Genomic DNA, 22,508 nt, shown 5'->3' with positions numbered 1-22,508 from the left:
ACTGAGCTACAGACCATGGGCCTCAAGCCTTTGGCGAGGTTGCCAGACTTCTGAGAGTGATAGGGACAGCTAGCTCATGCCTTTCCTCAGCATAAAACCCTTCTTCTGCCAGGGAGGAAAGTGGAGAGGCCAGCCCTATGCCTCGCCTGTATTGTTTTGCACCTGAATTCCTCCAGTAAAGAAACACACTGGTTAACTGCAGACTCTGACTCCCTGGACTTATTTCCCATTGGGGCGCACCATGCCTTACAATCCCTCCGGAGAGCAGAAACATGTGGTGAAACCTTGAAAAACAGTGTCTGGGGGACCCAGAGTAGCATTGGGGCTACCCCAAATCTGGCCACTGCACAGACAGTTCCTTTCTTATGTACAAATTTGCCATCTCCTACATATATAGACGGCAATTAGTGTTGATTTTAGGACCTAGGCCTAATGTATATATTTTTATATAATTCATTAGAGGGACATTTTCATCAAATTTATATTCATTTATTAAAAACCTTTATATGAATATTTTTTTTTTTTTTTTTTTTATTGGGGAATGGTTTTCTGGATATTTTTTAGATATTACATGAATTTGTCTTCCTATCCTGGCTCTAACATTCTCCTTGGACTTTTAGCATGACAACACAGTCTCACTTTTTCTTTAAAACATTTTAGTCAGGTTATCCCTGAGAACAGAGAGAGCCTATCTTTAGTGATTCAATCAGAACATCACACATTACAATGATCAATGCAATGGTCTTCTGTTGACACCTTTACCTAGACCTAGAGTGTACTACCCAGTACACTGAAGACAACAATGGACCTTTAATTCTGTCATTCCAATTGTAAATCTTCTGATATCATGAGCATTACCCTTCTGATAATAGCATACCCTCACAACAGCTGTAAGCTAACAATTAGTTACCTATTTGTTTAGTAGGTTTAATCATTTGTGCTGACTGCTACAGAAGGGCAATATTTTGTATTTAATTTGCAATGGCACAGTACTAAAGAAAGAAAAGAAAGAAAAAGAGCTTACAATTCTCAAAACAATCATTGTCTATGAATATTACATTTAAAACATATACCCCTTTCTAATGGAAGTATCTCTTTAGCAAAATATTGGAGGAAATGCAGTAAAAGTTGTACTGTATACTGCTACATATGAAATGAAATGCCTTATTTGGACAAACTTCTGGAAGTCAGTGTTTTATCTGATAATGAGGATAATGTGTCTGCAACTCCCTCAAAAACAGGGGTAAACATAATTAGACTAATTAATTCCATGGGAATTTAGGTACCACATGTTAAATATTTTGTTAACGGCACATATTTGCATTGCTAAACTGGATAAAACTGTAGCAACACCTACCTAAGATTCTTGAAGTATTATGAACAGCAAATCAACACATGTTCTATGAATTTTATTATCAGTCTCTACAGACTAAGAAACGTATCATTCTACTATAAATAAAAAAATGGAGGCCATGGATGAAAAGTATTTACTTCTTAGAAAAATCTAATTAAAGAATATTCCCCTTCGATTATTTTACATTTTCTTCCTTTTTTTCCTTTATGATTTATTCTTGTTACAATAATTTATTGATATCTATGTATAAATTAATCCAATAAAAGCATAAAGAATAATAAAACATGATAAACGCAACATTGGTAAGGGTATACACTGCCAAATGTGTTTGCATAAAGGTTTTATAAAAAAAAAATGTCCAAGCCTACTAAAAAGACTATGTTTCTGTAACTATTAAGTCATGTAGAGTAAGTCTACTGCATTTCTACTTGATTATATTTTTTTACTCTGCTCATAAAAGCAGTTCCAGATATGTTTTTAGATCAAGAATTTATTCGCAAGAAAAGGCGCTAGTCAATATATGTTTGTATTTGGAAAGTTTATTCAAAATCTAACCCCTTAAAGAACCTTGAGACAAAAAGTGGAGTATTACCACACCAGCGAATCACATTAGGTTTCATGGCTCTTCAATTGGTCAGATATTAAAAAGCATCTGTTAGTTGATTTGTACCTATGAAACTGGCTGACCTGTTGCATGTGCGCTTGGCAGCTGAAGGCGTCTGTGTTGGTCCCATGTTCATATGTGCCCATATTGCTGAGAAAAAGGCTTTTTTAAAGTTTGGTATTTTTGCGCCTCCGTGAAGAAATACTCTTTTGAATGACAATTGAAAGGTTATATTACTTTATTGGCACTATTTCTCAGGTGTCCCCCAACCTGCACGCCTGTTGTTCTGTCAGGTTTATTGGTTAATACTAAGTCCAGTATGGCTGCTTCTCTAGTCGAATGCTGAACCAGTTGGGCAAGGTAATTGTCTTTGTTTATTGCCAAGAACCTGTTTCCTTTACAAGATCCACAGGTTTTATGTTTTTAAAAAACCCTATTATGGAATTTTACTTGTATCCATTGCCACTTGGTACATCACATAGTCAGCAACTGCTGCACCTTCTGTTCTTTGATTAACAGGATCAGGTGTGATGACATTTATACTGTCTGGCCCTGTCAAAATTCAGAGGGTGTGACAGTTGGAGAGAACAAAGTCTGTAGGAGTAACAGAAATGTCCCCATTAATGCAAGAGGCTAATTTGCATATATTAAACCTTCATTCTTCTCAGCAATGCAGGCACTTATGAACATGGGACAAATACAGATGCCTTGTGTTGCCAAGCGCACATGTAACAGGTCAACCTGTTTTGATAGATACAAATCTGCTGACAGATGCCCTTTAAGCATTTACATGCAACAAGCATGTTAACAACATGCTAACAAGCAAGAGTCATAAACTCCATTAATGTTGTAAATTAAGTGTTTAAAGAATTCATTTACAAGCTTGGACAAGATAAAATTCAGGAAAATGTAATTTTCAGCTGGTGTCATGATTACTTCATTATGTGAACATCTTTAGATAATACCATGATCACAATGCTGTTCTAAACATATTTTTATTAAAACAAAAAAGTGCTCGATATATATGGATAAATCTATACAAGATGAGATAGCAACATCTTCATTGATATCATTCTTTCAAATCTACTCATAAGACAGTTTTTTCTTGTAGAATATTTTATTATTGAGAACTTTGTTCAAAACTAGAAAATAAAAGCAGGTAGCAGGGAAATCAATATATTTTGTATCCTGGAAGGAGAAGGTCTGCACACTTGTCCTTGGGCTGAGTTGATGTGCTGCCAGCAACGTTTGTTATTTGAGTACTTCTGTTATGTGGAATTCACTTATGTTCTGGACAGAACTGGTAATCATAAAAATATCAGATCTGCTGTTAAAAAGCATCTGTGGAACCACAAAAACTAGAGTCTATTTTCAATTCTGAATGCATCAACATCTGCAGGCAAAAAGGCAACAACAACAGAGTCTTGTGAAATGGTAAGTTATATAAAACATACAGGTGCATCACAGATGAAAGAAAATATTGTTTTTATTTACACCATCAGGAATTCAGACAAAGACTGTCAATGTCAGGTAGGTCATTGTGAAATCATCTGATGTTATGTTTAAGGCCTTTATGCAATTCCTAAGTTATTAAAGAGCTTCACCATTTTATTCATGTAAAATAAAAAGCCTTAGATTTACTGAATATAAACACAAGTGTCTTTCAGCAACAACTATTATATACAATGAAAATATTCCATAACAGGATAATGTAGAATGCTTAAAACAAATACACAATGCTGTGTAATAAAAGAAAAAAGAAAAATAAAAAAATAAACACCTTCACATGCAGGATAGACTTGTTCATTCCAGACAGGTATAGTTCTGTCAAAGTGTTATTGTGCTCTTCTAAGTAAGAATTATAGGCTGTCCAAAATACATGTTTATATTCCAAGGCTCTTAAATTGATTTGAAAAAGTTAATCTGGTTTTAATCATTGTAATTTAGAAATAAAATGTTATAAATAAATAAATAATAAAATGGCAAATTAGGATGCATACAAATTACCTTCAAATTATCTGTAGTTATGACGCTTGACTGATAAACCAGTAATGTAATTTCAACCAAATGTCAATTTTAATGGTCAATTAATTCCCCTTTAAAGGGGATTTCCATATATGTCCAGATGTACAGGGATATAAATTGTAAATATACACTGGCTTTTTATGACCAAGAAGAATATCCTATTCTTTCTGTTATCAAAATGTAATGCATAGTGTACATATGCTGTATGCTAGAATATATTCACTAAGAACTGGTCTAATCAGTGCAGTTGCATTTATACAGCATTTTTAAATGTCATGTAGACCTATTCCAATTTTTATTTTATTTTTTTTATGTATTATCTTGACCTTTCCTTTTTAAGCCATTTTGCTGTGTCCCTATGAGATTCCAATAATTTCTTTTGACTAATATAAAATCAATGAACTGTAAGTCCATAAGGAACTAAATAAATATGAAAAATCTATCTATCTATCTATCTATCTATCTATCTATCTAGAAACTTAAAAAATGGGGCAGCACTCCTCATATGTAGCAATCCGGATGCCAGCGTTTAACCCTTGATTCTGGGTGTATGAATATAAAAGAAATCCACGGCACTCCTCTGTAAATGGTGAAAAAAACAAGTGTATTTTATTATAGATGAGAGGTTTAAGCTCAATCATTATTTGACATGTGACTCTTTATGGGTAATATATATCTTGTGCTTCCCCTGCAAATTGTTTTATGTGGGGGAAACTACTTGCGACATCAAAACTAGACTTAACCATAGACAAGTGATCAGGAATAAAAATTAAAAAAAGGATTTACCAGTGTCTAAGCACTTCACATATAAGGGACATAAGGAACTGGAATTGAGATTTATAATTTTTGACCAAGTAAATATGCCCAAGCGAGGGGGTAATATGTTATCCCTCCTCAAAAAACGTGAACTAATGAGGATATTTTGCCTTAATTCCTTGAAGCCAAACGGTTTAAATGTTGATTTCAGAGTTATAGTAGGTATGATGTGTTAATGTGTCTTCTTCTTGATGCTTATTGAACCTTATCAATCCCGCTATTGCACTTAGGGAATTCGAGTGTTTTTTGTTTCTTCATTCTTGTGCAATTTTTTGCAATTTTTGCAATTATTAGCATTTTTTCCCACTAATCATGAAGGATGCACAAAGGTTTGCTTCAAGCCCTTTTCCTTTTTTGCTATTTTGAAAATGTAAAAGGTGAAAATAAAAAATAGTTATTGCTTAAAATACAAAGTTAACATGTCATCTTTAACTGAAAGCCTTTTCAAGATCATTTCAGCTTTAACTAACTGTTCACAGAAGCAGTAATTTTGACCAGGGGTGCCTACATCTTAGCACCACTGTATCACTTTTGTGGTATTTATTGATTTATTCTTGTGCAAATTCATAATCTCACAAGAATATGCAATAAAACATAATTGTTGTTCTGACGGCCCTTGCACGATGCTGCCCTGCTCTCCAAAGTGAGCATATGCATAATGTCACTCACCCAGTGTGTTTCGGTGTTCCAGACCAGCTTGCCCTCCTTGTACTAGCAGTTGGTCCAACCACCCGCATCCCACATTTTGACTGCTGTAGGCAATGGCCTGTACTTCTTTCTAAGGTCTCTCCTCTCCGCATCTAGGGCATTCAAGCCGTCCAATTCTTGAAGGACCAGTACACGCGCACCCTAGTCTTTACTAGCCAATAGGTGGTCACCTCAGGGTTTTTAGGGCATCTTTCCCTAAGGGAGAGTGCCTGAGCTTCAGGATACCTAGCTCGCTAGTTCCGCGTGAAGGTTTGCTGTTTTTTTTGACTGCCTGTGTACCAACCTCTGCCTCTTTACCGACCCTCTAGTGCATGACCTAACCTACCCTGTTTACCATATTGTTCCTAAAAACCAGGGGACTGTTAGGATAGCACCCTTAGATCTAGCCCAAAGTCAGACCAGTTTACTTTTGCAGTGTTTCTACATCCATTGTCTGTAACAATAATATAAAATAATGACCTAAACTTCTTTATTATAGTATGTTTATAAATTCAAATGGCATATATGTTATACTCATCAAATTAAATATATAGTCCAATCTGTGGGAATCATGTTACAGAGCAGAGGGATCTGAACTGATTCATATGTACTTTTATGGGAAAAGAGTTAATATAACTTGCAATTAATTTATTTTAACTTCTGCTCATTCTGGGCCTAGTAGTCATGTGAGTGGTCTTCTTAGTAATAAACTACCATCTTTGTACATAACCATCAATCCTTAATAAGACCCCCAAAAACACAAAGACTGGACCCCAAAGCCTAGAATGAGAAGGAATAAAAATGTAATGAATTATAAATGACAATTTGCTTATCTTCTCCTACTCTCTAATATGCCACCTGCAGATGGAACTTCCTTTTCAACACAAAATGTAAACTTTCATGTCCAAGGGCACAGAGATATTTATCTATTTAACAAGATCAAATGCTCGTCAGTTTTTTTTTTTTTTTTTTGTTTGCTTTCAGGCTTACATTTTATTTCATACAATAAGAAGATGCCAAGGTGATCCTCTATAACCATACAATTTTTATATTTTTTTTTTGCTTTCAGGTTTACATTTTATTTCATACAATAAGAAGATACCAAGGTGATCCTCTATAACCATACAAAACTAGTGAGCTAATATTCATCTTCACCCCTGGGGGAGCAAAACAGAACAAGGACTTACATTGCAATTAATATTTGTCCATTGTTTTCACTACATATCGCTAGTCTTTCAGTGTCAAAAATCATATTGGATGTCCTCTTGACTCTATTTTAGAAAGGGGACACCCAGGAGTACACTCTGATTTCTGGTAGTGCTCTATAAATACTAGTGGGAAGTTATAAATAGTGATGGATGAACATCTGCCAGGACGGTTCGCAAACACGATCAAATGTTTGCGAACCGCAAGTTCGCGGTGGGTCCCATTCATTTTAATGGCAGTCGAACCTGAAAAACCTTCAGCTCATATTTGCAGCCAAGAAATAATTACTAGAAGTGCACAAATAGTCCCACAACATGGACAGTGATATAGCAGATGTATTATTCAAATTAGCGATCTCCATTCATTGTTTTTTTCAATGCGAAATATCACTGTGTGTAGCAAAGGGAACGCAGCAAAAGCACAAACAAATGCTGCAGTACCCAAATGCACTATATAGAAAGTATTTTATTGGTATATAACACCCTGCTTCAATCAGCTTTTTTGGGGGGGCGACTAGTATATCACACCAGTTATAATTTTTTTTTTTTATTGCGTTTGTCACTGTGTGTAGCAGAGGGAACGCAGAAAAACTACAAACAAATGCTGCAGTATCCAAATACACTATAAAGAAAGTACAGGGTGGGCCATTTATATGGATACACCTTAATAAAATGGGAATGGTTGGTGATATTAACTTCCTGTTTGTGGCATATTAGTATATGTGAGGGGGGAAACTTTTCAAGATGGGTGGTGACCATGGCGGCCATTTTGAAGTCGGCCATTTTGAATCCAACTTTTGTTTTTTCAATAGGAAGAGGGTCATGTGACACATCAAACTTATTGGGAATTTCACACGAAAAACAATGGTTTTAATGTAACTTTATTCTTTCATGAGTTATTTACAAGTTTCTGACCACTTATAAAATGTGTTCAATGTGCTGCCCATTGTGTTGGATTGTCAATGCAACCCTCTTCTCCCACTCTTCACACACTGATAGCAACACCACAGGAGAAATGCTAGCACAGGCTTCCAGTATCCGTAGTTTCAGGTGCTGACATCTAGTATCTTCACAGCATAGACAATTGCCTTCAGTTGACCCCAAAGATAAAAGTCTAAGGGGGTCAGATCGGGAGACCTTGGGGGCCATTCAACTAGCCCACGACGACCAATCCACTTTCCAGGAAACTGTTCATCTAGGAATGCTCGGACCTGACACCCATAATGTGGTGGTGCACCATCTTGCTGGAAAAACTCAGGGAACGTGCCAGCTTCAGTGCATAAAGAGGGAAACACATCATCATGTAGCAATTTCGCATATCCAGTGGCCTTGAGGTTTCCATGGATGAAGAATGGCCCCACCACCTGATGGATGTGTCATGAGTTAAAGTTCTTTACAATGTAAAAGAATATGGCGGGCACGAATATTGCCATATGCTCGCATGTTCAGCGAATCGCGAATGCACAAATTTCACTGCGAACTGACCGCCAGGCGAACCGCAAGGCCATCTCTAGTTATAAAGCCCCCGAACACCAGAAAAGTGGCACTAAGATGTGGCAAATCTTTGTCTATAAAGTATGCGGGGTGCAAGGGAAAAGGGTGTGGACAATATGGCCTGAGAGATTTATGATTACTTAAAGAGAATATGTTATCAGAAAATTACCTATTGTTTAAATCATGTTTTTATGTTTAACATATTTTTTAAGAAAATGTTCTGATATTTTTAATTTTTCATGTCAATATCTATATTTAAGCAAAAAAACATTAAATTCTGCAGCTTTTGCACTGACTACTAAGCTTAATAACAACCACTACTTCTTGGTGTGTACAGATCACTTTACTGCAGTTAACTGCTTATCTGTAATTCCAATCCTGCCTGTAATTATACCACCTTTGTGTATAAATAAGACAGGATCCACCATTCACAATAGGTGATTGTCAACGTTTATCTATTCTTTCCTTGTACAATGAACTTTACACAGGTCACAGAACATGTCTAGATAACTCTCCCATAGAAGTCAATGAGGTCCCATCCTGTCCATTGTGTCTATGGACCATGGTGCTGCCGTAAATCAATTTTCTTAATGCTGTCAAGAATAGATCAGGCAAGATGGTCATCCCCATAATCATGTTCAGTAAACAGAATGGGAAAAAAATCTGCAATCAAAAAAGAAAAACAGAAAAGAAAAAAAAAATGTGTGCTATTTTCAGTGACACATTTCCTTTAAGCTAGAAAACTGGTGTAAACATCACCTTAAGACTATGCCAGCTCCTAGCAGATGTAGATTTTAGTTTTGGTTGCTTGGACCTCTTGAGATTGAGATGTGCTAAAATTATTAAGAGGCATACTTCCTTTAATAAATCAGGTGCATGTCAAGCCAGTACAAACTACACTGAGCAAAAATATAAACACAACACTTTTGGGTTTGCTTCCATTTTGCATGAGCTGAACTCAAATATCTGAAACATTTTCTACATACACAAAAGACCCATTACTCTCAAATATTGTTCACAAATCTCTCAAAATCTGTGTTAGTGAGCACTTCTCCTTTGCCGAGAAAATCCATCCCACCTAACAGGTGTGGCATACCAAGGTGCTGATTAGACAGCATGAATATTGCACAGGTATGCCTTAGACTGCCCACAATAAAAGGCCACTCTGAAATGGGCACAGTTTTGCCTTACTGGGGGGGTCAGAAAACCAGTCAGTATCTGGTGTGGCCACCATTTGCCTCACGCAGTGCAACACATCTCCATCGCATAGAGTTGATCAGGTTGTTGATTGTGGCCTGTGAAATGTTGGTCCACTCCTCTTCAATAGCTGTGCAAAGTTGCAGAATATTGGCAGGAACTGGAACATGCTGTTGTATACGCCGATCCAGAGCATCCCAAACATGCTCAATGGATGACATGTCCTGTGAGTATGCTGGCCATGCAAGAACTGGGATTTTATAGCTTCCAGGAATTGTTTACAGATCCTTGCAATATGGGGCTATGGACCATGGGCCACTCGATCCATAATGCTGACATCAGCAAACCGCTCACCCACATAAAGCCACACACTGTCTGCCAACTGCCCTGAACAGTGAAAACCGGGACTCATCAGTTAACAGAATGCCTTTCCAATGTGCCAGACGCTATAGAATCTGAACATTTGCCCACTCAAGTCGGTTATGACGACGAACTGCAGTCAGGTCCAGACCCCGATGAGGATGATGAGCATGCAGATGAGCTTCCCTTAGACGGTTTCTGACAGTTTGTGCAGAAATTCTTTAGTTATGAAAACCGATTGTTGCTGCAGCTGTCTGGGTGGTTGGTCTCAGATAATCATAGAGGTGAACATGCTGGATGTGGAGGTCCTGGGCTGGTGTGGTTACACGTGGTCTGCGGTTGTGAGACCGGTTGGATGTACTGCCAAATTCTCAGAAACACCTTTGGAGGTGGCTTATGGTAGAGAATTGAACATTCATTGCACGGGCAACAGCCCTGGTAGACATTCCTGCAGTCAGCATGCCAATTGCATGCTCCCTCAAACGTTGCGACATATGTGGCATTGTGCCGTGTGATCAAACTGCACATTTCAGAGTGGCCTTTTATTGTGGGAAGTCTAAGGCACACCTGTGCAATATTCATGCTGTCTAATCAGCACCTTGATATGCCACACCTGTTAGGTGGGATGGATTATCTCGGCAAAGGAGAAGCGCTCACTAACACAGATTTAGAGAGATTTGTGAACAATATTTGAGAATAATGGGTCTTTTGTGTATGTAGAAAATGTTTCAGATCTTTGAGTTCAGCTCATGCAAAATGGGAGCAAAACCAAAAGTGTTGCATTTATATTTTTGCTCAGTGTAGATAAAGAGTGTTGTAACCAATCTTGATGAATTCCCCTTACTCTTTTAATATAAAATCTATTTCTTCATAAATCATATGACAAATAGTGATGTCGCGAACATAAAATTTTCAGTTCGCGAACAGCGAACGAGAACTTCCGCAAATGTTCGCGAACTGGCGAACCGGGCGAACCGCCATAGACTTCAATAGACAGGCGAATTTTAAAACCCACAGGGACTCTTTCTGGCCACAATAGTGATGAGAAAGTTGTTTCAAGGGGTCTAACACCTGGACTGTGGCATGCCGGAGGGGGATCTATGGCAAAACTCCCATGGAAAATTACGTAGTGGACGCAGAGTCGGGTTTTAATCCATAAAGGGCATAAATCAACTAACATTCCTAAATTGTTTGGAATAACGTGCTTTAAAACATCCAGTGTGTGTATACGATCAGGTATGATGTTGTATCGATCAGGTAGTGTAAGGGTTACGCCCGCATCACAGACATTGACAGACCAAACTCCCCTTTTAATGCACCGCAAACAGTTCATTTGCACAACCGCAAACTCCCCATTTGCACAAGGTTGGATACCAAGCTAGCCACGTCCCGGTGATGTCATTGAAGGTTTCTTCCTCCACCCAGCCACGTACAACACCAAGGGTCCCCGAAAGGTCAATTGAATTGATTTTTCGAACGGGGAGATGGTTAAAAAAACGCTGGCTCCCTCCCCTTTGTTTTTATCCACGGTGACTGCGTCTGCGCCGTGCAATTTACTGTCACACCCGATATGAGTGGTATTTTCTGTAGTACTATTCTCATCAGTTTAATCCCTCTAACGTCCCCAATCTGGGTGCCATTTATTGAATAGATTTTTCGAACGGGGAGATGGTATCAGTGGTTGGCACTGGCAGTGAACACACTACAGTCAGTAGAAGCGGGCCTGACACACACTGGCAGCAGGCAAGCAACTGAAATTACACTAAAGTGTAAAAATTAAATGCCTTATTTATCGGCAAGCTACTGTGCCACCCGGTATGAGTGGTTGGCACTGGCAGTGGGCACACTACAGTCAGTGGAAGAGGGCCTGACACACACTGGCAGCAGGCAAGCAACTGAATTTAGACTACTGTCTAAAAATTAAATGCCTTATTTATCGGCAAGCTACTGTGCCACCCGGTATGAGTGGTTGGCACTGGCAGTGGGCACACTACAGTCAGTGGAAGAGGGCCTGACACACACTGGCAGCAGGCAAGCAACTGAATTTAGACTACTGTCTAAAAATTAAATGCCTTATTTATCGGCAAGCTACTGTGCCACCCGGTATCAGTGGTTGGCACTGGCAGTGGGCACACTACAGTCAGTGGAAGCGGGCCTGACACACACTGGCAGCAGGCAAGCAACTGAATTTAGACTACTGTCTAAAAATTAAATGCCTTATTTATCGGCAAGCTACTGTGCCACCCGGTATGAGTGGTTGGCACTGGCAGTGGGCACACTACAGTCAGTGGAAGAGGGCCTGACACACACTGGCAGCAGGCAAGCAACTGAATTTAGACTACTGTCTAAAAATTAAATGCCTTATTTATCGGCAAGCTACTGTGCCACCCGGTATCAGTGGTTGGCACTGGCAGTGGGCACACTACAGTCAGTGGAAGCGGGCCTGACACACACTGGCAGCAGGCAAGCAACTGAATTTAGACTACTGTCTAAAAATTAAATGCCTTATTTATCGGCAAGCTACTGTGCCACCCGGTATGAGTGGTTGGCACTGGCAGTGGGCACACTACAGTCAGTGGAAGAGGGCCTGACACACACTGGCAGCAGGCAAGCAACTGAATTTAGACTACTGTCTAAAAATTAAATGCCTTATTTATCGGCAAGCTACTGTGCCACCCGGTATCAGTGGTTGGCACTGGCAGTGGGCACACTACAGTCAGTGGAAGCGGGCCTGACACACACTGGCAGCAGGCAAGCAACTGAATTTAGACTACTGTCTAAAAATTAAATGCCTTATTTATCGGCAAGCTACTGTGCCACCCGGTATCAGTGGTTGGCACTGGCAGTGGGCACACTACAGTCAGTTGAAGTCGGCCTGACACACACTAGCAGCAGGCAAGCAGCTGAAATTACACTAAAGTGTAAAAATTAAATGCCTTTTTTATGCAAAGTCCTGTGCCAGCCGGTATGAGTGGTGGGCACTGGCAGTGGGCACACTACAGTCAGTGGAAGTCAGCCTGACACACACTGGCAGGCAACTAACCTTAGATTAAAGTGTAAAAATTAAGTGCCTATTTTTTAAGCAAAGTCCTGTGCCACTCGGTATGACAGGGGTGGGCACTGGCAGTGGGCACACTACAGTCAGTTGAAGTCGGCCTGACACACACTAGCAGCAGGCAAGCAGCTGAAATTACATTAAAGTGTAAAAATTAAATGCCTTTTTTAAGCAAAGTCCTGTGCCAGCCGGTATGAGTGGTGGGCACTGGCAGTGGGCACACTACAGTCAGTGGAAGTCAGCCTGACACACACTGGCAGGCAACTAACCTTAGATTAAAGTGTAAAAATTAAGTGCCTATTTTTTAAGCAAAGTCCTGTGCCACTCGGTATGACAGGGGTGGGCACTGGCAGTGGGCACACTACAGTCAGTTGAAGTCGGCCTGACACACACTAGCAGCAGGCAAGCAGCTGAAATTACATTAAAGTGTAAAAATTAAATGCCTTTTTTAAGCAAAGTCCTGTGCCAGCCGGTATGAGTGGTGGGCACTGGCAGTGGGCACACTACAGTCAGTGGAAGTCAGCCTGACACACACTGGCAGGCAACTAACCTTAGATTAAAGTGTAAAAATTAAGTGCCTATTTTTTAAGCAAAGTCCTGTGCCACTCGGGATGACAGGGGTGGGCACTGGCAGTGGGCACACTACAGTCAGTTGAAGTCGGCCTGACACACACTGGCAGGCAACTAACCTTAGATTAAAGTGTAAAAATGAAGTGCCTTTTTTTTAAGCAAAGTCCTGTGCCACACGGGATGACAGGGGTGGGCACTGGCAGTGGGCACACTACAGTCAGTTGAAGTCGGCCTGACACACACTAGCAGCAGGCAAGCAGCTGAAATTACACTAAAGTGTAAAAATTAAATGCCTTTTTTATGCAAAGTCCTGTGCCAGCCGGTATGAGTGGTGGGCACTGGCAGTGGGCACACTACAGTCAGTGGAAGTCAGCCTGACACACACTGGCAGGCAACTAACCTTAGATTAAAGTGTAAAAATTAAGTGCCTATTTTTTAAGCAAAGTCCTGTGCCACTCGGTATGACAGGGGTGGGCACTGGCAGTGGGCACACTACAGTCAGTTGAAGTCGGCCTGACACACACTAGCAGCAGGCAAGCAGCTGAAATTACATTAAAGTGTAAAAATTAAATGCCTTTTTTAAGCAAAGTCCTGTGCCAGCCGGTATGAGTGGTGGGCACTGGCAGTGGGCACACTACAGTCAGTGGAAGTCAGCCTGACACACACTGGCAGGCAACTAACCTTAGATTAAAGTGTAAAAATTAAGTGCCTATTTTTTAAGCAAAGTCCTGTGCCACTCGGGATGACAGGGGTGGGCACTGGCAGTGGGCACACTACAGTCAGTTGAAGTCGGCCTGACACACACTGGCAGGCAACTAACCTTAGATTAAAGTGTAAAAATGAAGTGCCTTTTTTTTAAGCAAAGTCCTGTGCCACACGGGATGACAGGGGTGGGCACTGGCAGTGGGCACACTACAGTCAGTGGAAGTCGGCCTGACACACACTAGCAGCAGGCAAGCAGCTGAAATTACACTAAAGTGTAAAAATTAAATGCCTTTTTTATGCAAAGTCCTGTGCCAGCCGGTATGAGTGGTGGGCACTGGCAGTGGGCACACTACAGTCAGTGGAAGTCAGCCTGACACACACTGGCAGGCAACTAACCTTAGATTAAAGTGTAAAAATGAAGTGCCTTTTTTTTAAGCAAAGTCCTGTGCCACACGGGATGACAGGGGTGGGCACTGGCAGTGGGCACACTACAGTCAGTTGAAGTCGGCCTGACACACACTAGCAGCAGGCAAGCAGCTGAAATTACACTAAAGTGTAAAAATTAAATGCCTTTTTTATGCAAAGTCCTGTGCCAGCCGGTATGAGTGGTGGGCACTGGCAGTGGGCACACTACAGTCAGTGGAAGTCAGCCTGACACACACTGGCAGGCAACTAACCTTAGATTAAAGTGTAAAAATTAAGTGCCTATTTTTTAAGCAAAGTCCTGTGCCACTCGGTATGACAGGGGTGGGCACTGGCAGTGGGCACACTACAGTCAGTTGAAGTCGGCCTGACACACACTAGCAGCAGGCAAGCAGCTGAAATTACATTAAAGTGTAAAAATTAAATGCCTTTTTTAAGCAAAGTCCTGTGCCAGCCGGTATGAGTGGTGGGCACTGGCAGTGGGCACACTACAGTCAGTGGAAGTCAGCCTGACACACACTGGCAGGCAACTAACCTTAGATTAAAGTGTAAAAATTAAGTGCCTATTTTTTAAGCAAAGTCCTGTGCCACACGGGATGACAGGGGTGGGCACTGGCAGTGGGCACACTACAGTCAGTTGAAGTCGGCCTGACACACACTGGCAGGCAACTAACCTTAGATTAAAGTGTAAAAATGAAGTGCCTTTTTTTTAAGCAAAGTCCTGTGCCAGCCGGTATGAGTGGTGGGCACTGGCAGTGGGCACACTACAGTCAGTGGAAGTCAGCCTGACACACACTGGCAGGCAACTAACCTTAGATTAAAGTGTAAAAATTAAGTGCCTATTTTTTAAGCAAAGTCCTGTGCCACTCGGGATGACAGGGGTGGGCACTGGCAGTGGGCACACTACAGTCAGTTGAAGTCGGCCTGACACACACTGGCAGGCAACTAACCTTAGATTAAAGTGTAAAAATGAAGTGCCTTTTTTTTAAGCAAAGTCCTGTGCCACACGGGATGACAGGGGTGGGCACTGGCAGTGGGCACACTACAGTCAGTTGAAGTCGGCCTGACACACACTAGCAGCAGGCAAGCAGCTGAAATTACACTAAAGTGTAAAAATTAAATGCCTTTTTTATGCAAAGTCCTGTGCCAGCCGGTATGAGTGGTGGGCACTGGCAGTGGGCACACTACAGTCAGTGGAAGTCAGCCTGACACACACTGGCAGGCAACTAACCTTAGATTAAAGTGTAAAAATTAAGTGCCTTTTTTTAAGCAAAGTCCTGTGCCACACGGAATGACAGGGGTGAGCACTGGCAGTGGGCACACTACAGTCTGTGGGCCTGCAGCTCCTCACACACAGGCAGGCCAGGCAACTGCAATATGTATATAAAGGAAAAAAAAAAAGCAGACTAATGTTGCAGCCCTAAAAAGGGCTTTTTGGGGTGCTGTCAGGACGCTGTCCTTACAGCAGAGATCAGATGAGTCTTTCAGGACTGGAGTGGACACTGAATTCACTAGCCTAGCTATCGATTTCCCAATTAAATCAGCAGCAGTTACAGTCTCCCTCCTCTCACTAAGACTGCAGCTTCAGAATGAATCTAAAATGGATGCTGTGCAGGAGGTGGGAGGGTCTGGGAGGGAGGGTATGCTGCTGATTGGCTGGAATGTGTCTGCTGACTGTGAGGTACAGGGTCAAAGTTTGCTCAATGATGATGTATAGGGGGCGGACCGAACATCGCATGTGTTCGCCCGGCAGAGGCGAACGCGAACAAGCTATGTTCGCCGGGAACTGTTCGCCGTCGGATAGTTCGGGCCATCTCTAATGACAAACTGTCTCATAGCAGAAAATTGTGTATGTAAGATGTTTGGACAAGGTACACAACAGCAATATTGAAAATGCCAAAGAAGGCATTTAAAAAAAAGATTATGACCTTACCACATTTAATTTTTTTAAACACTAGTGTGATTCACTATTGAAACAATTCTCACTAAAGTCCCTCAAAAGAGAATCCCAGTTTTAAAGAAGCTTCAGTGATCTCTTACTTCCCAGACATTGCCAGAAGTCTATTCTTTCAAGTGTGCCTTCATAATTAAACCCCTTAAGGACCCGCAACGTACATGTAAGGCACTGGTGGACGTGACTAAAAGACCAGTGCCGTACATGCACGGCGGGCTGATCGGGTTGGTGCAGGAGTAATCGGGTGGGTGCAGGAGCTGCGCCTGCCTGATCAGTGGCAGTAGTCCTGCAGTCTCTGATAGCCGGACCCCTGCTGTATGAACTGGCATTGGTAAAAACATCAATGCCGTGCATTGGCATTCCTTTCCTTCTGCGCCCTGCCATGTGCCTGTACAGCAGTTTAAAACCACATATGGAGTGTTTCTGTAAACTACAGAATAAGGGTAATAAATATTTAGTTTTGTTTGGCTGTTAACCCTTGCTGTGTTACCAGATTTTTTTTTTTATTAAAATGGAAAATCTGCCAATTAAGTGAAATTCTGAAATTTCATCTACATTTTCCTTTAATTTTTGTGGAACACCTAAAGGGTTACCAAAGTTTGTAATATCAGTTTTTAATACCTTGAGGGGTGTATTTTCCAAAATGGGGTCACATTTTTTGGAGTTTCTACTCTAGGGGTGCATCAGGGGGTCTTCAAATGCGACATGCCCTCCAAAAACCATACGGCCTTCCTTTCCTTCTGCTCCCTGCCTTGTGCCCGTGCAGCAGTTTACGACCACATATGGGGTGTATCTGTAAACTACAGAATAAAGGCAATAAATATTAAGTTTTATATTAATCAGCAGGCACTCACCATCTGTATTTCACATATAACACACTCATTTATTAGGTAAAAAACAGGAGATCGATCCAGCCTTTTCTTGGTGAATTTCCTATAGCACTTTATTTCTTGTATTTAAAAAAAAAAACATCCAGGTACAGACAAAATGGTCACCATTCGTACTGTTAATTCGAAAGACACTTACTGATCACAACTATACAGCCAGACTGTTTCAATTGAAAATAACAGATACCTCAGTGCATAAACCAAAACTATCAACGTTAAATGACTATATCGTTTTTGGATTATTATAATCATTGCAACCATGCACTTTTTTGTATGGAACTCTGTATTGACTTACCAGCAATCTTAACAAGGATATATAGATAACATAAACCTTTGATGATAAATGTATGCTTGAAATCTTATTCGAATTTTACCCGAAAAAATTATTTTATCTGAATAATTCTATGCAATATTTTATTCAATATTTTATTTTGATTCTTTTTATCATTCAAATTTTTTCAATATTGAAGATTCTACTCTTTTTGAAGTTGGTTATTTATGGTCATGATTTATGCCAATAATGTATAATTCTATATGTTGTATGTAAAGCGATTACAAAGTTTAGGGTCATATATATTTTAGACTATTACTTATAAATTTTAACAACTTTAATAAATGAATGTCCATGAAAAGGTAATCAGAGCAGCTCTCACCTGTCTGGCAATTTCATTCAAGGAGACACGGACCGCTTCCTCACCCGGATTGGAAGCCAAATGAGTGCAGGTAAAAAACAGGAGATTGATCTAGCCTTTTCTTGGTGAATTTCCTATAGCACTTTATTTCTTGTATTTTTTTAAAAAAACATCCAGGTACAGACAAAATGGTCAAAAGGTGACCATTTTGTCTGTACCTGGATGTTTTAAAAAAAAATACAAGAAATAAAGTGCTATAGGAAATTCACCAAGAAAAGGCTGGATCAATCTCCTGTTTTTTACCTAATAAATGAATGTGTTATATGTGAAATACAGATGGTGAGTGCCTGCTGATTAATATATAATTGTCAAATCAAGAGATTAGGTGAATCACTTACAACAGGGCACCATTACCATAGTGACAAGTGGGGTGAGCCACTATAGTCCACAAAAATCAAATATTAAGTTTTGTTTGGCTGTTAACGCTTGCTTTGTTACTGGAAAAATGGATTACAATGGAAAATCTGCCAAAAAAGTGAATTTCTGAAATGTTATCTACATTTTCCTTGAATTCTTGTGGAACACCTAAAGGGTTAAGAAAGTTTGTAAAATCCTTGAGGGATGTAGTTTATAAAATGGGGTGGTTTCTATTATGTGAGCCTCACAAAGTGACTTCCGACCTGAACTGGTCCTTAAAAAGTGAGTTTTGGAAATTTTCAGAAAAATTTTAAGATTTGCTTCTAAACTTCTAAGCCTTCTAACGTCCCAAAAAAAGAAAATGTAATTTCAAAATTATCCAAACATGAAGTAGACATATGGGAAATGTAAAGTAATAACTATTTTAGGAGGTATCACTATCTGATTTAAAAGCAGAGAAATTGAAAAAAAAAATGAAATTGTTTTGATTTAAATTTACGTGAAGTACAATATGTGACGAGAAAACAGTCTCAGAATAGCTTGGGTAAGTAAAAGCGTTTTAAAGTTATCACCACATAAAGTGACACATGTCAGATTTGCAAAAAATGGCCTGGTCCTTAAGGTGAAAAATAGCAGGGTCCTTAAGGGGTTAAGCAAACTTATAATAATTATAATAATAATAAGCTATAAGTGAAATTATGAAAAATGTGATTTGGCTGCTTTGCAGAATTTCACAAAGAAATTTGATTTGTGGCAAATTACTTTGTCACAAAGCTAATTCTTTTGTATGTAGTAGGTGCAATGACGGGAAATGGCAATCACGCTGTCCCCTTGTCATTGAACCCCTCAGATGCCTCTATCATGACTGATTGCAGCTAGAGATTAATTTTTTTTAAATTTAAATCAGCCGGTTCGCTGAACTTTTTTGGAAAAATTTGGTTCAATCCAAATAAATTTTGTTGAATTCCGTAAAAAAATGGCTATTTCTTGGCTGCAGAGAGCCTTTATAGTGGTGTAGAACACTGTGCCTTGCAGTAACACGCATAGGGAGTCTGCATTGGTAGTGAAATAATACTGTGAGTCCGTATGACATGCAGATGACAGGCGTCACACTTAGAATAACTGCACACTTCACTTTTTTGGGCAGTCACGGGGCCAAAACTGACCAAATAACTCATGTTTGAGTGCCACCTTACAGGTCAATGTTAGCGCAAGAAGCGCACTCCTTTTACACAGTCATCAGCTGATTCCACATAGATGTCTACAGACCCTGTTCTATTAAACGCTTATACAAGTAGAACCCCCCGACAGAGTGGAGAGGGTGTCAGCAGTAAGTTTGTGTTGACGTCACTGATTATTTTGGCCTTCCTCTGAACCTTCAGAACAATAACCCCCAAAAAACAGATTCTGTCTGTGGAGCATCCGCCTTCACTCGGTCAGCATTTGGACAGTAATCCATCAGTATTGCTAATGCCCAAAAAAAACAGGAGTGGACCCAAAACAGAGATGGGACCAAAACAATTCTGATGGGACCATACAGGCCTTATAACTGCTACACAGACAGGATCCATTGTGAGTCTCATTTTATCTTCCTTCTGACAGATCAGAAAAAGGGTCAAATAAATGATGATGTCAGCCAAGCCAAAAAGGCTAAATACAGATATGTCATCGCTACCGCTCCCTTATTTCGCAATTCGTTACTAACTAAACACGATTTTATCTCCTCCAGTGTATCAATACACACCAATGCCAGTAGATGGCAGTGTTGAGTTAAAGTACTAGATTAATCAGTAGTACCGTAATTTATGTGAATTTCTAGTAGTGTAACTGGATGTACGGAGCAGCATGTGCTATGTATTAATATCGCTATCCGGCTCCTGATACAGCCTGTAGACATTCCAACACTGTACAGGAGCCGGGCGCTATAGGGGATGGCACCTGAACAGTCAATCATTAAATAAAATAAAAAAAATAGGTGAGTGGAACCACACAGACTTACAGTACATCGGGGTGGGGAGCCGCAGGTACGATACTGTACCCCACTGCACCCGACTGTACTGTCCTGTGCCCCACTGCACCCGACTGTACTGTCCTGTGCCCCACTGCATCTTATTGTCTACTGTATGTACAGTACTGTACATGTGCTGTGTATTAATATCGCTATCCGGCTCTTGATGCAGACCGTAGTCATCCCGACACTGTACAGGAGCCAGGCGCTAAAGGGGATGGCGCTAGGGTTGAGCGAACCCGAACTGTAAAGTTCGGGTTCGTACCAAACTTTACGGTGTTCGGCACCCGAACCCGAACATTTCAGTAAAAGTTCGGGTTCGGTGTTCGGGTAATATTAATATACCATCGGATCAGAGTTTTCTCCAATCCGATGGTATATTTTAACTTTAAGCATCCCCATCACCATGGGAACGCCTCTATGTTAGAATATACCATCGGATTTGAGTTTGATCGTGAAAACTCAGATCCGACAGAATATTCTAACACAGAGGCGTTCCCATAGTGATGGGGACGCTTCAAGTTAGAATATACTGAGAACTGTGGACATAACGGCCCCCTGCTGCCTGGCAGCACCTGATCTCTTACAGGGGGCTGTGATCCGCACAATTAACCCCTCTCCCCCCTAATTTAAATCATTGGTTAACAACCCCCCCCCCCATCATTGGTAGCAGTGGAGCGGCAGTTCCATTCGGAGTCCCAGTTTAATCGGCTTCCGGTTACCATGGCAGCAAGGACGCTACCGCACTGGCCACCAATGATGCTGAGGAGGGAGGGGGGACTGGCCCCCTGTTGCCTGGCAGCACCTGATCTCTTACAGGGGGCTGTGATCCGCACAATTAACCCCTCCGCTCCACTGCTACCAATGATGGGGGGGGGGGGTTGTTAACCAATGATTTAAATTAGGGGGGAGAGGGGTTAATTGTGCGGATCACAGCCCCCTGTAAGAGATCAGGTGCTGCCAGGCAGCAGGGGGCCGTTATGTCCACAGTTCTCAGTATATTCTAACTTGAAGCGTGCCCATCACTAAGGGAACGCCTCTGTGTTAGAATATACTGTTGGATCTGAGTTTTCACGATCAAACTCAAATCTGATGGTATATTCTAACATAGAGGCATTCCCATGGTGATGGGGACGCTTCAAGTTAAAATATACCATCGGATTGGAGAAAACTCCGATCCGATGGTATATTAATATTACCCGAACACCGAACCTGACCCTGATCTTTTACAAAAATGTTCGGGTTCGGGTGCCGAACACCGTAAAGTTCGGTATGAACCAGAACTTTACAGTTCGGGTTTGCTTAATTCTAGTGCCATCCCCTATAGCGCCTGGCTCCTGTACAGTGTCGGGATGACTATGGTCTGTATCAGGAGCCGATTAGCGATATTAATACACAGCACATGTACAGTACTGTACATACAGTAGACAATAAGATGCAGTGGGGCACAGGACAGTACAGTCTCATTTTATCTTCCTTCTGACAGATCAGAAAAAGGGTCAAATAAATGATGATGTCAGCCAAGCCAAAAAGGCTAAATACAGATATGTCATCGCTACCGCTCCCTTATTTCGCAATTCGTTACTAACTAAACACGATTTTATCTCCTCCAGTGTATCAATACACACCAATGCCAGTAGATGGCAGTGTTGAGTTAAAGTACTAGATTAATCAGTAGTACAGTACCGTAGGGTACAGTACCGTACCTGCGGCTCCCCACCCCGATGTACTTTAGGTCTGTGTGGTGCCGCTCACCCATTTTTTTAATTTTATTTAATGATTGACTGTTCAGGTGCCATCCCCTATAGCGCCCGGCTCCTGTACAGTGTCGGGATGACTACGGGCTGTATCAGGAGCCGGATAGCGATATTAATACACAGCAAAATACCAATATCCACAGTAGTTCCAAGCGCCACCTGGTGTGTACTAACCAAAATTGCACACTTAGTTTTCTCTAAAGTCTATTACGCGCTTCGGGTTAACAAAGGAAATTAGATATCGTTACGCGCTGCCGCGAGTCTGCTAGGAGCGCTAACGATGATACTACTGTAGTAGCACAGTCATGAAGTGGGAAGGATGGGAACAGCATGAGAAGTACTAAGAGTGGTCCTATAA

Source organism: Bufo bufo, chromosome 4 (assembly GCF_905171765.1).
Source record: "Bufo bufo chromosome 4, aBufBuf1.1, whole genome shotgun sequence".
In the NCBI taxonomy this organism is placed as follows: Eukaryota; Metazoa; Chordata; class Amphibia; order Anura; family Bufonidae; genus Bufo; species Bufo bufo.
This window is presented reverse-complemented; position numbering follows the sequence as displayed.